The sequence below is a fragment of the Podarcis cretensis genome, assembly GCF_951804945.1.
Source record: "Podarcis cretensis genome assembly, chromosome: 2".
Lineage (NCBI taxonomy): Eukaryota > Metazoa > Chordata > Lepidosauria > Squamata > Lacertidae > Podarcis > Podarcis cretensis.
The window spans coordinates 109272438-109283102 of NC_137171.1; positions in this window are offsets into that span (position 1 = coordinate 109272438).

Consider the following 10665-nt stretch of genomic DNA (forward strand, 5'->3'; position numbering starts at 1 on the left):
AAAACGCTCCTGCTCATCTTGTTTGACTGGAAAGCACAGCCCAAAGCCCTGATGAATTTGCAACTTTTAAGATAATCAGTCCTGTGTAGAAGTGTCTTGAAAGTGTCTTGAGACTACGCACCTGTTCCAGAATGAGCTCTGTCATTAAAAACCTGTGTAGCTTAATTCCACTGAAAACTAGACATAAAAATCACATTTATCATACTTAAGTGCCTTTATCAGCTGCCAGTGTGGGTGACTGCAAGATAAAATCCAGAGCAACCAAAATCCATGATGCTTTACCTTTTCAGAACTAATGCTGGTTCTTGGAAATGTTTCTCATGGCTTAGGGCTGCTCTGACTTTGACAAATGGAAATAATATAGTTGGTTTGCTTTTTTTTTTTTTTAAAGGAACGGAATATGGAAGAAGGGGTGGCATTTCTAGAAGATCTGTCCAAAAGAGCTTTCTGTTAAATAGTGGGTAGACATAGCAGACGACGCAGCGATTTCTCCAAAGCAGCTTTTTATTTGTAAGCTGGAACAGAACTGAACAGCAAACAGCTCGGCAGGTCGCTTTTATAGGCTGTCAACACTGTAGCAACAACAACCCAGGGTTTCCCGCCTAAAGTAACTGACGTGGACCTGAGTGAAAACTATGTACACGATACTCCTGGTGGCCAGTGTGAGAACTTCAATACATAACACTTTCCTTCCAGCATGTTGGTGGTAGTTCAGTTTGAGCTCCTTTGAAAACAAGAGTTGCTTTCCTGCCCACTTTTCAGTTGGTTCTGCTGCAGCTTTAAGAAGATTTGGACCCAGCAAACTTTGCCAACCTGGGGCTACCTGGAGAGAGTTGGTGAAGTTGGCCTTTAGCAACCAGCAACCAGGAAGCACTTGCAAATTGATGCACACAAATAATATTTTAAAGGCACTGCAATAGGGGCTATTGGGAAAGTTGGTTCCGTCCAGAGCCTGTTCTGTCTCGGCGGCCGCCGAGACCACATAACACCGGTCTTGAAAGACCTACATTGGCTCCCAGTACGTTTCCGAGCACAATTCAAAGTGCTGGTGTTGACCTTTAAAGCCCTAAACGGCCTCGGCCCAGTATACCTGAAGGAGCGTCTCCACCCCCATCGTTCTGCCTGGACGCTGAGGTCCAGCGCCGAGGGCCTTCTGGCGGTTCCTTCACTGCGAGAAGCAAAGCTACAGGGAACCAGGCAGAGGGCCTTCTCGGTAGTGGCGCCCGCCCTGTGGAATGCCCTTCCAGCAGATGTCAAAGCAATAAATAACTACCTGACATTCAGAAGACATCTTAAGGCAGCCCTGTTCAGGGAAGTTTTTAATCTGTGATATTTTAGTGTATTTTTGGTTTTTATGGAAGCCGCCCAGAGTGGCTGGGGAGACCCAGCCAGATGGGCGGGGTACAAATAATAAATTATTATTATTATTATTATTATTATTATTATTATTATTATTATTATTACCACCAACAGTGGCAAAGTAGGGAGCATAAGGTCTATCCCAGGACCGTAGTCTTTAGATACTCAGATTACACACACACCGTTTTGGTGCAGAAACTCAGCTTGTGATGATAAATCAGTTTTAGGGCTAATGGCATATACAGTGGTACCTTGGGTTACATATGCTTCAGGTTACAGATGCTTCAGTTCAGGTTACAGACTCCGCTAACCCAGAAATAGTACCTCGGGTTAAAAACTTTGCTTCAGGAGGAGAACAGAAATCCAGCGGCAGCAGGAGGCCCCATTAGCTAAAGTGGTGCTTCAGGTTAAGAACAGTTTCAGGTTAAGAACAGGCCTCCGGAATCAATTAAGTACTTAACCCGAGGTACCACTGTATGTTTATTCCCACAAAACATGCATGGGATGATGAAACGTGGCTGATTTTTTTTTAGTTGAAAACTGATTTCTGTGGTATAATTAGAAGTGTGAGGTGCAGTTAATATCTGCCAGAAGCCACTGTCAAAACTCACAACTAGGTCATAGTAAGGGTAGGTCATAGTCCCGTTCAGGGTAACAATGGTTCCTCAGCTACAGTGAAGCCAAGGGCACCTTCATTGCCATGCTACTGCCTATAAATGCCCATGCTGACAAAAATATGGTGACATTTGAAGGCCGGAGCTTAAGGAGAACAGAACAATGGCAGCCAAACAGCAAGGCAAAAAGAAAGCCAGGGTTCCAAAGAGAAAGAATGTCAACAAGAAGAACCAACAAGCGAGACGGAATTGGAAGAAGCTCCAGGCTCGAAAATATAAGAAGAAGCAGCTTCATTTGAAGCGCCAAGCCAAGAGGACCTCAGCCGCCAAGTCAAGGAGTAGTGGACAGCCGCGAAAGATCTGTTCCTCAAAGCTCTTTGCCGGCAAAATTCTGCGACAGATGCCCAAGGTGCGCATGGAGGCTAAGGCCAGGAATCTGATGAAGACCTTGCTGGCAAACTTATACAGTCATGTGGCGACCCAAGTAGAGGCCTTGAGGCAGAAAGCGGAGCAGGCCCAGGCCCTTGTCAGCTGCAACAATGTCCAAACTGCCTTGAAGGAGGCCATGGAGAAGGAGTTGACCAAGCACATGGCTGAACAGCCCACCGCCATCACCACAACTTAGAGAAGCATCCCTCTTCTTCTCCAGCGGCGGCAAGAAAAGAGAGGAGCAAAGGTTGCCCTGAGAAGATCCATATAATACCCAAGAGACTTAAAAAAATATATTGCTGCCTTCATAAGTCCAAGAAATCCTGTCATTTACCACTTTAGACATCTCATCGGACACCAAATGGAGAAGACACGAAAGAAAACCACAATTCCAGTAAAGCAGGATTTTATTAGGTTTATTCACTTCTTCCAATAAATCAGAATTTTAGTGGTTTTCAAGTGTAATTGTGTCTTCTATTCTCCAGAACTGAGCTTTGGTTCGGGTGATGGCTACAAGTTTAGTTATATAAAATGCTGATTAACAAATGTATCCACTGTGTGATACTTAATAACAATCAGATGACTTATTAAAAAAAATATCCAAGTGATATTGTAAAAATGTGGGGAAGGTAAGGTTTACAGAAATTAAACTGAATTCTAAATTTAAGACATAAAACAATGCAACTCACAATATTGAAAATAAAACCAATATACAGTGGCACCTCGGTTTTTGAACGTAATCCATTCTGGAAGACCGTTTGACTTCCGAAATGTTAGAAAACCGAGGCGCATAGGGCAATATGCAAATTTACTGAGAAAATTGAGAAAAATACAGGGGTACCTCAGCAGAAGCCGTTTGACTTCTGAGGCGTGTTCAAAAACGGAAGCATTTACTTCCAGGTTTACGGCGCTTGAGTTCCAAAATGTTCGTCAACGGAGACGTTCAACAACCGAAGTACCACTGTATTGAATTTTGAAACTTAATATTCAAAATAGGTCAGTTTGGATATCACAGAAATATTCCAAACACTGTCAAATACCAACCTTAGAAGAAGGAGGCACTAGCTTTTTGGGGGAGGGGGGAGAGAGATCTGTGACTTGTAACTACAGGTTGTTGAAAACTATTTTCAGTCTTTATATGACTGAACCGCTTCCACCATTACATGAGGCTGCAAATAAGCAGCAAGAAATAATGGTGGGTTGTGCCTTTTGGTGATATACTGTATTGCATGGGATTATGTACTGTATTTCAGAGCTAACAGCTCACTATCTGTGCCAAGTCTGCAGTCAAGCTTTTAGTGCATATTCCTGCTCCCAACTCCATATTATTCTGCACCCTCCCCATTATGGCAGATCAGATACAGGGAAGCCGATATCCACCAGTGGATCCCTTCTGCTGACATGATGTGCGAACTCTTGCACCACGTTGCATGGGGCATTAATAGTTTTAAAATGCTGGGTTTTGTTTTGTTTTGCTTCTCCACTGCTAAAATGGTGATGATCTGTAATATGGCACAGGACTGCAAAACTTCCACAACTTCTCTCCTTGTGTCTTAGATAAAATCCAGGCAAAAGGAAAAGCAATGGGAGAGGAGAACACAACATCATGGACTGAGTTTGTTCTCGTTGGGCTTCTGCATCAAAAATCACCCACAGTTTTCCTCGGTCTGGTTCTCTTCATGTTTGTCATTGCCCTGATTGGAAACAGCCTCCTGCTTTTCCTGATCAGGACGGACTCTGGTCTCCAGACCCCAATGTACTTCTTCCTCAGCCAGTTGTCTGTCATGGACCTCTGCCAGGTTCTCCCCATCATTCCCAAAATGACCGTGAATTTCGTAACGCAGAGGTACACCATTTCACTCTACGGATGCATCGTCCAGATTTTTGTCACACTGGCTGTGGGGGGATCAGAATGCCTCACCCTGGCTACCATGTCATATGACAGGTACGTGGCTATCTGCAGACCTGAAAAGTGAGATGAGCGCAGCAACCCCATAGTCGCCTTTGACTGGACTTACCCATCCAGGGGTCCTTTACCTTTACCTTACAGCGGCCTCTTAGCAAATAGGAAGTGCTGCTGGTGTCCTCCCACCAGTGTTCCCAATGTAAATCTTTATTTTTCCCCTCCTTGTTCCTGATGGAGATCTTCACGCACCCCTTCTTCCCTGGCAGGGTGCGTGTGCCATTTTGTGATTCACCTCAGGTTCCAAAATGTCTCAGGTCAGCCAGTGCATGTCCTGTAGCTTCCTGGTGAAATTCTGTAACTTTTTTTTTACTACAAACACTCTAGCTTATTTTGATTCTACTTTTGTTGAGCTCTAGCCCCCCCCACCCCCCCGGACAGCAATAGTGTGGCAGCATTGCAGAAGCATCACCCAACAAGTAAAGCAGAATAAATCATGCACCACTAATGTACCGTTACTGGGACAAAAACATGTTGCAGGATACACCCACAATAAAATGCCAGGTCTGGAGGGAACTTTTGCAGTGCATGCAAAGTTAGAATAGGCACTGATTGGAACTTAAGAAATGTAAGCACCTGAAAACTTTTGCAGGAACAATTGAAAGTGGGGTCACGTATGATCATCCACAACAGCGTCATTAGTGCAAATCATCATGAACATCTGGACCAGGGGTAGGCAACTTAAGGCCCGGGGGCTGGATCTGGCCCAATCGCCTTCTCAATCCGGCCCGCGGACAGTCCAGGAATCAGCGTGTTTTTACATGAGTAGAATGTGTCCTTTTATTTAAAATGCATCTCCGGGTTATTTGTGGGGCATAGGAATTCGTTCATCCCCCCCCAAAAAAATATAGTCCGCCCCCCCCCCAAGGACTGAGGGACAGTGGACCGGCCCACGGCTGAAAAAGGTTGCTGACCCCTGATCTGGACTCTGGACATTCAAAAGCTAAACCATAATATTAAGAAATATTACAGCCAACCGTGTTGATCCACAATAATAATTCTGGCACAGGAACCAACAAGTATTCACAGGGCCATGTGCAAGCTTTTCCTCAGGCAGGACAATCAAGATAGATTTGGGGTTGGGGGGGCAGAGAAATCAAAAGAGTACTTCTCCAGTTTATTTTCAAAGGAACTCTTCCATTGTTTCCTTGTTCCTCCCAGCAAATGCCTCTGCAAATGGAATTTTTTCCCCCTGCACTTGACAGAACTCTAACAGAACTGACAGTGAAATCCCGTGCGAACTTTCCCGGGGAGTGAGTGCCATTGAACTCAATGATACTTACTTCCGAGTAGACATGCACAGCTCAATATGAAACTTAAAATCTGCAAATGCAGGTCTTCCCAACCTGATCAAGCATCATGCGGCAACTCAACAGCTCGCACGGAGTATCTTCAAGAGCAGATTGCCTTTAAAAGAATAAACGATTTTAGAATATCTCCCTCCTCTCGGAGCTCTGCATTGAATCTGGGGAACAGGGCGCTGCTGCAGCGCAACCCCGAGGCACAGCGAGGTCGATGCGTGTGTGCGAGCGCCTCGCCGCTTTGACAGAAGGAAGGCTGCTGAGGCTTCTCTGCCTCTGCAAAAGATTGGCATAAAACGCAAAGGAAATGCGGATGGAGGCACGTAGACCCGTGAATTAGCATACTGCTAATTAGGGTTCAGCTAGGGAGAGCACAAGCGTCAGTGTCAGGATGGCCGAGTGGTCTAAGGCGCCAGACTCAAGGCTCATAATCCTTCCCAGGCTCTGGGTGTTCTGGTCTCCAATAGGAGGCGTGGGTTCAAATCCCACTTCTGACACATCCTTTTTTTAAAAAAAAAATATTTTTTTTTTTGTTCCCCCTCTTCCCTCTCTCTCTCCGTAATGGTGGAAAAATCCTCTGTGAAGCCTGAAACATTGATCCCTGTCCTTTTCCGCGCAGGATCTTAATAGCGATCCCACTGAGCAGACTACTTCCGAGTTCACACGCGCGAGCCTGCGAGTCATTTCCGTCCTCGTGTCACCTGCTGGCTCGCGCTTTGGCGAGGCGGCTTAGGGGCAAAGGTGGGGTGGGGGGTGGGGTGGGGAGAGAGGGGACTGCCGGCAGATCGGCAGCGCTTTCTTTCGCCCGCGGAAGCGGGTCCGATCGCGTCCATGCGTTGCATTTTTTTTAAGCGGACACAGAGGTCCCCGGGGAAAAGCCATGCAAGCTTTTTCCTGGGTGTTGCCTGCAGCAAAGAACTGCCTTGCTTTGCAAAAAGACAGACAGACAGACGATCGATGTTAAGAAATGAGTTTTCTTGTACCTTTCTGAGCTTGCAGAAAAGTCTCCATCACAGTTTTCTTACCCTTATATCACTGCATTTTATACGTTTTCCAGTTCTAATTACACTTATTACAAAATGGCTCAAAATCTAAAAAAAATATAGAAAGGTAGAATATCTCTCATTACAAGTCTTCAGACAACCCTGCTAGTGAGGTTAATTGCTTACAATAATATTTCAAATATTGTATAAATTTACTCCAGTCCTTTTGGAATGCTTGATCATGCTGGTTTCAGATTTTTCCTGTCAGCTTCGCCAGTTCTGCAAAGTCCATCATCTTCATCTGCCACTCTTCGTTGGTACTTCTTGTTTCCATTTTTGGCCTAAAAGAATTCTTGCTGCAGTTGTTGCATACATAAACAGTACTTTATCTCCTGTTGGTGTCTCTTCACCAACTATCACCAATAGAAAGGCTTCTGGCTTTTTAACAAAATTATTTTTAAACATTTTCTTTAACTCATTACAGTATATTGTTAGTACGCCTTTCAACCAATGTGCAGCGACTGGGCTCAATAACTGGTTCTGCCCTGACCCAGCTAGGCGACTGGAGCACTTTCAGAGACCTTCCAATCCTGGAAAACAGGTCCCAGTGCACTGGACTCACAACTGAGCACCAGACTCATGCAGAGTATAAATCACGCGGAAGCTAGCTGTGAAGAATGATTCCTTTTATTTCTAATAGCTACTACAAACTAAAGAACTACAGTGGTACCTCTGGATGCGAATGGAATCCATTCCGGAGCCCTGTTCGCATCTTGAAGCGAACGCAACCCGTGTCTGCATGCGTGAGTTGCGATTCGCCACTTCCGCGCATGCATGTCCCATCATTTTGAGTGTCTGCGCATGTGTGAGCGGCGAAACCCAGAAGTAACGTGCTCTATTACTTCTGGGTCGCCGCGGAGCGTAACCTGAAAATGCTCAACCTGAAGCACATTTAGATAGATAGATAGATTCTTTATTGTCATTACACAAGTGCAACATTGCACAAGTGCAACGAAATTGGATGCCATCCCTTAAAAACAACAAAAGCAAAACAACAACAACAACCAAACAAACCACATTCCAGCCACACCCACACCCACACCCATCAAACTCCCAGGTCACACTATCGAGTTACAGCATTTAAAAAGGCCACAGCTCTTGGATAAAAACTATTTTTCAGTCTATTTGTCCTTGACTTGATGTTTCTATATCTCCTGCCAGAAGGCAGTAGTGCAAACAGACTGTATCCCGGGTGAGATGCATCCTGCAGAATGTTGTTTGCTTTCCTAAGACAACGGGAACCGTACAGTTCTTCCAAAGATGGGAGAGGATGACCAATAATCCTTTGGGCTGTGGTTATGACCTTCTGGAGCACCTTCCTCTTCCTAGCTGTACAACTGGAGAACCAGGCACAAATACAGTATGTGAGAATGCTCTCTATGGAGCCTCGGTAGAAGGACACCAGCAGTCTCTCACTCAGATTGTTCTTCTTTAAAAGTCTGAGGAAATAAATTCTCTGCTGGGCCTTCTTCACCAGAGCAGTGGTATTTGCGCTCCAAGTCATGCCCTGATCGATAGTCACTCCCAAAAACCTGAATTCCGCCACCCTCTCCACCCGTTCCCCTTTGATATACAAGGGCTGAATGTCCGCCTTTTTTTTCCTGTAATCCACCACCAATTCCTTGGTCTTAGCCGTATTAAGAGCCAGATTGTTCTCTCCACACCAAACACAAAGCCGCTCCACCTCGTCCCGATAGGCGGACTCATCCCCTCCTGAAATGAGCCCCACCACCGTAGTGTCATCAGCAAACTTGATGATTTTGTTGCTGGGATAGATGGCTGTACAATCATACGTATAGAGAGTATAGAGCAGGGGACTCAACACACAACCCTGTGGTGAGCCGGTGTTAAGGCTAAGGGCTGTGGACATATGTGACCCCACTCTAACCCTCTGAGAACGTTCTGACAAAAAATCCAAAACCCAGAGACAGGTGGAGTTGGAGAGTCCAATCGCCTCTAGCTTGGACACCAGTCTATGGGGGAGGATAGTGTTAAAAGCAGAGCTAAAATCCACAAACAGCAGCCTCACATAACTCCCCGGCTGCTCCAGATGGGACAGAGCAGCATGGAGAGTGATAGTGATAGCGTCTTCCGTGGATCTATTTGCCCTGTATGCAAACTGGTAGTTGTCAAAAGTTGATGGAAGACAGGAAATTATATGACGGCGCACCAGTTTCTCAAAACACTTCATGATGATTGGAGTCAGTGCAACTGGTCTGTAGTCGTTCAAACTACTGATTGTAGATTTTTTAGGCAGAGGAACAATAGTTGACGACTTCAGGCAGGGTGGGACAATAGACTGGTGTAAGGACTTGTTGAAGATCTTAGTAAAGACCTTCGCCAGCTGATCCGCACAGCCCTTCAACACCTTTCCCGTGATGCCATCAGGTCCAGCAGCCTTCCTCGGATTCACCATCCTCAATACCTGTCTCACCTCATGCTCCTCTACAGTGAATGAGGGGCCCCTATGGGCTGGTGGCTGTAATACCGGCGTCTCAGGTGGCTCCTTCTCGAAGCGAGCAAAGAAAAAGTTAAGCTCCTCCGCCAGCAAAGGGTCACCATCGACAGCACCAAGGTTAGGTTTGTAGTTGGTAATATGCTGAATCCCCTGCCACATCTGTCTTGTGTTGTTACTCCTTAAATTATCCTCAATCCTCTGCCTATAGACCAGTTTTGCCCGTCGAATACCCCTCTTCAAGTTTGCTCTTGCCACACTGTAAAGCTGCACCTCGCCCGACCTGAAAGCCCTATTCCTTTCCCGCAACAGGCACTGGACCTCTCTATTCATCCAGGGTTTCTGATTGGGATAAAACCGGATGGATTTATTTACTGTGACAGTGTCTGTGCAGTGATTGATATAGCACAGAACTGCCGCCGTGTGCTCCTCCAGGTCTGAACGATCGAAAATATCCCAATTGGTTCTCTCAAAACAGTCCTGCAGCTGGTGGATAGCGCCTTCAGGCCAGATTTTAACAGTCCTTGATATTGTGGGAGCCCGTTTCCTGAGTGGGATATATGCTGGTACCAGGAACAGAGACATATGGTCGGACTGGCCCAAATGTGGCAGCTGTAAGGCCCTATAGCCGTGATTTACATTTAACCCGAGGTATGATTGTACAGTGGTAAAAGGTAAAGGTACCCCTGCCCGTACGGGCCAGTCTTGCCAGACTCTAGGGTTGTGCGCTCATCTCACTCTATAGGCTGGGAGCCAGCGCTGTCCGCAGACACTTCCGGGTCTTCCGGTACAGTGGTACCTCGGGTTAAGTACTGAATTCGTTCCGGAGGTCCGTTCTTAACCTGAAACTGTTCTTAACCTGAAGCACCACTTTAGCTAATGGGGGCCTCCTGCTGCTGCCGCGCCGCCGGAGCACGGTTTCTGTTCTTATCCTGAAGCAAAGTTCTTAACCTGAAGCACTGGTTCTGGGTTAGCGGAGTCTGTAACCTGAAGCGTATGTAACCTGAAGCGTATGTAACCTGAAGCGTATGTAACCCGAGGTACCACTGTACTGGCTTGCATGAGTGTTACCTCTCCCACTCAGCCCTCTAGTCACTACATAGATAAGCCTCTCCACACATACAGAGTCAGGCAGTCAGTCAAGGGCAGAAAAATAGAAGAGCAGTTTCTGCCCCCTCCTTTCTCAAAACATCAGATCAGGAGATTCTGGCAATGGGAGGGGTGAAAATATCAACATATATACCATTTCCCAGAAAGCCTTTACCGCTTTAAAAGTCCACCACAAGTTGTAAAAGATACTTCCCTTCACAATTTTCTTTCTTCGCTGCCATCCACCAACAGGGCATGGCAGCAGTTCTAAGATTCTCCAAGCTTGCGGGATCTGTTGTTCTTTTTATTACTTATCAGTGATCCACCAGCTGGAGCCAGGTGCATGAGAAAGAAGCTTATATGTAGTTTGAATATTTTTGAAGCGTGCTCCCAATCCTTCTATGCAAAATCC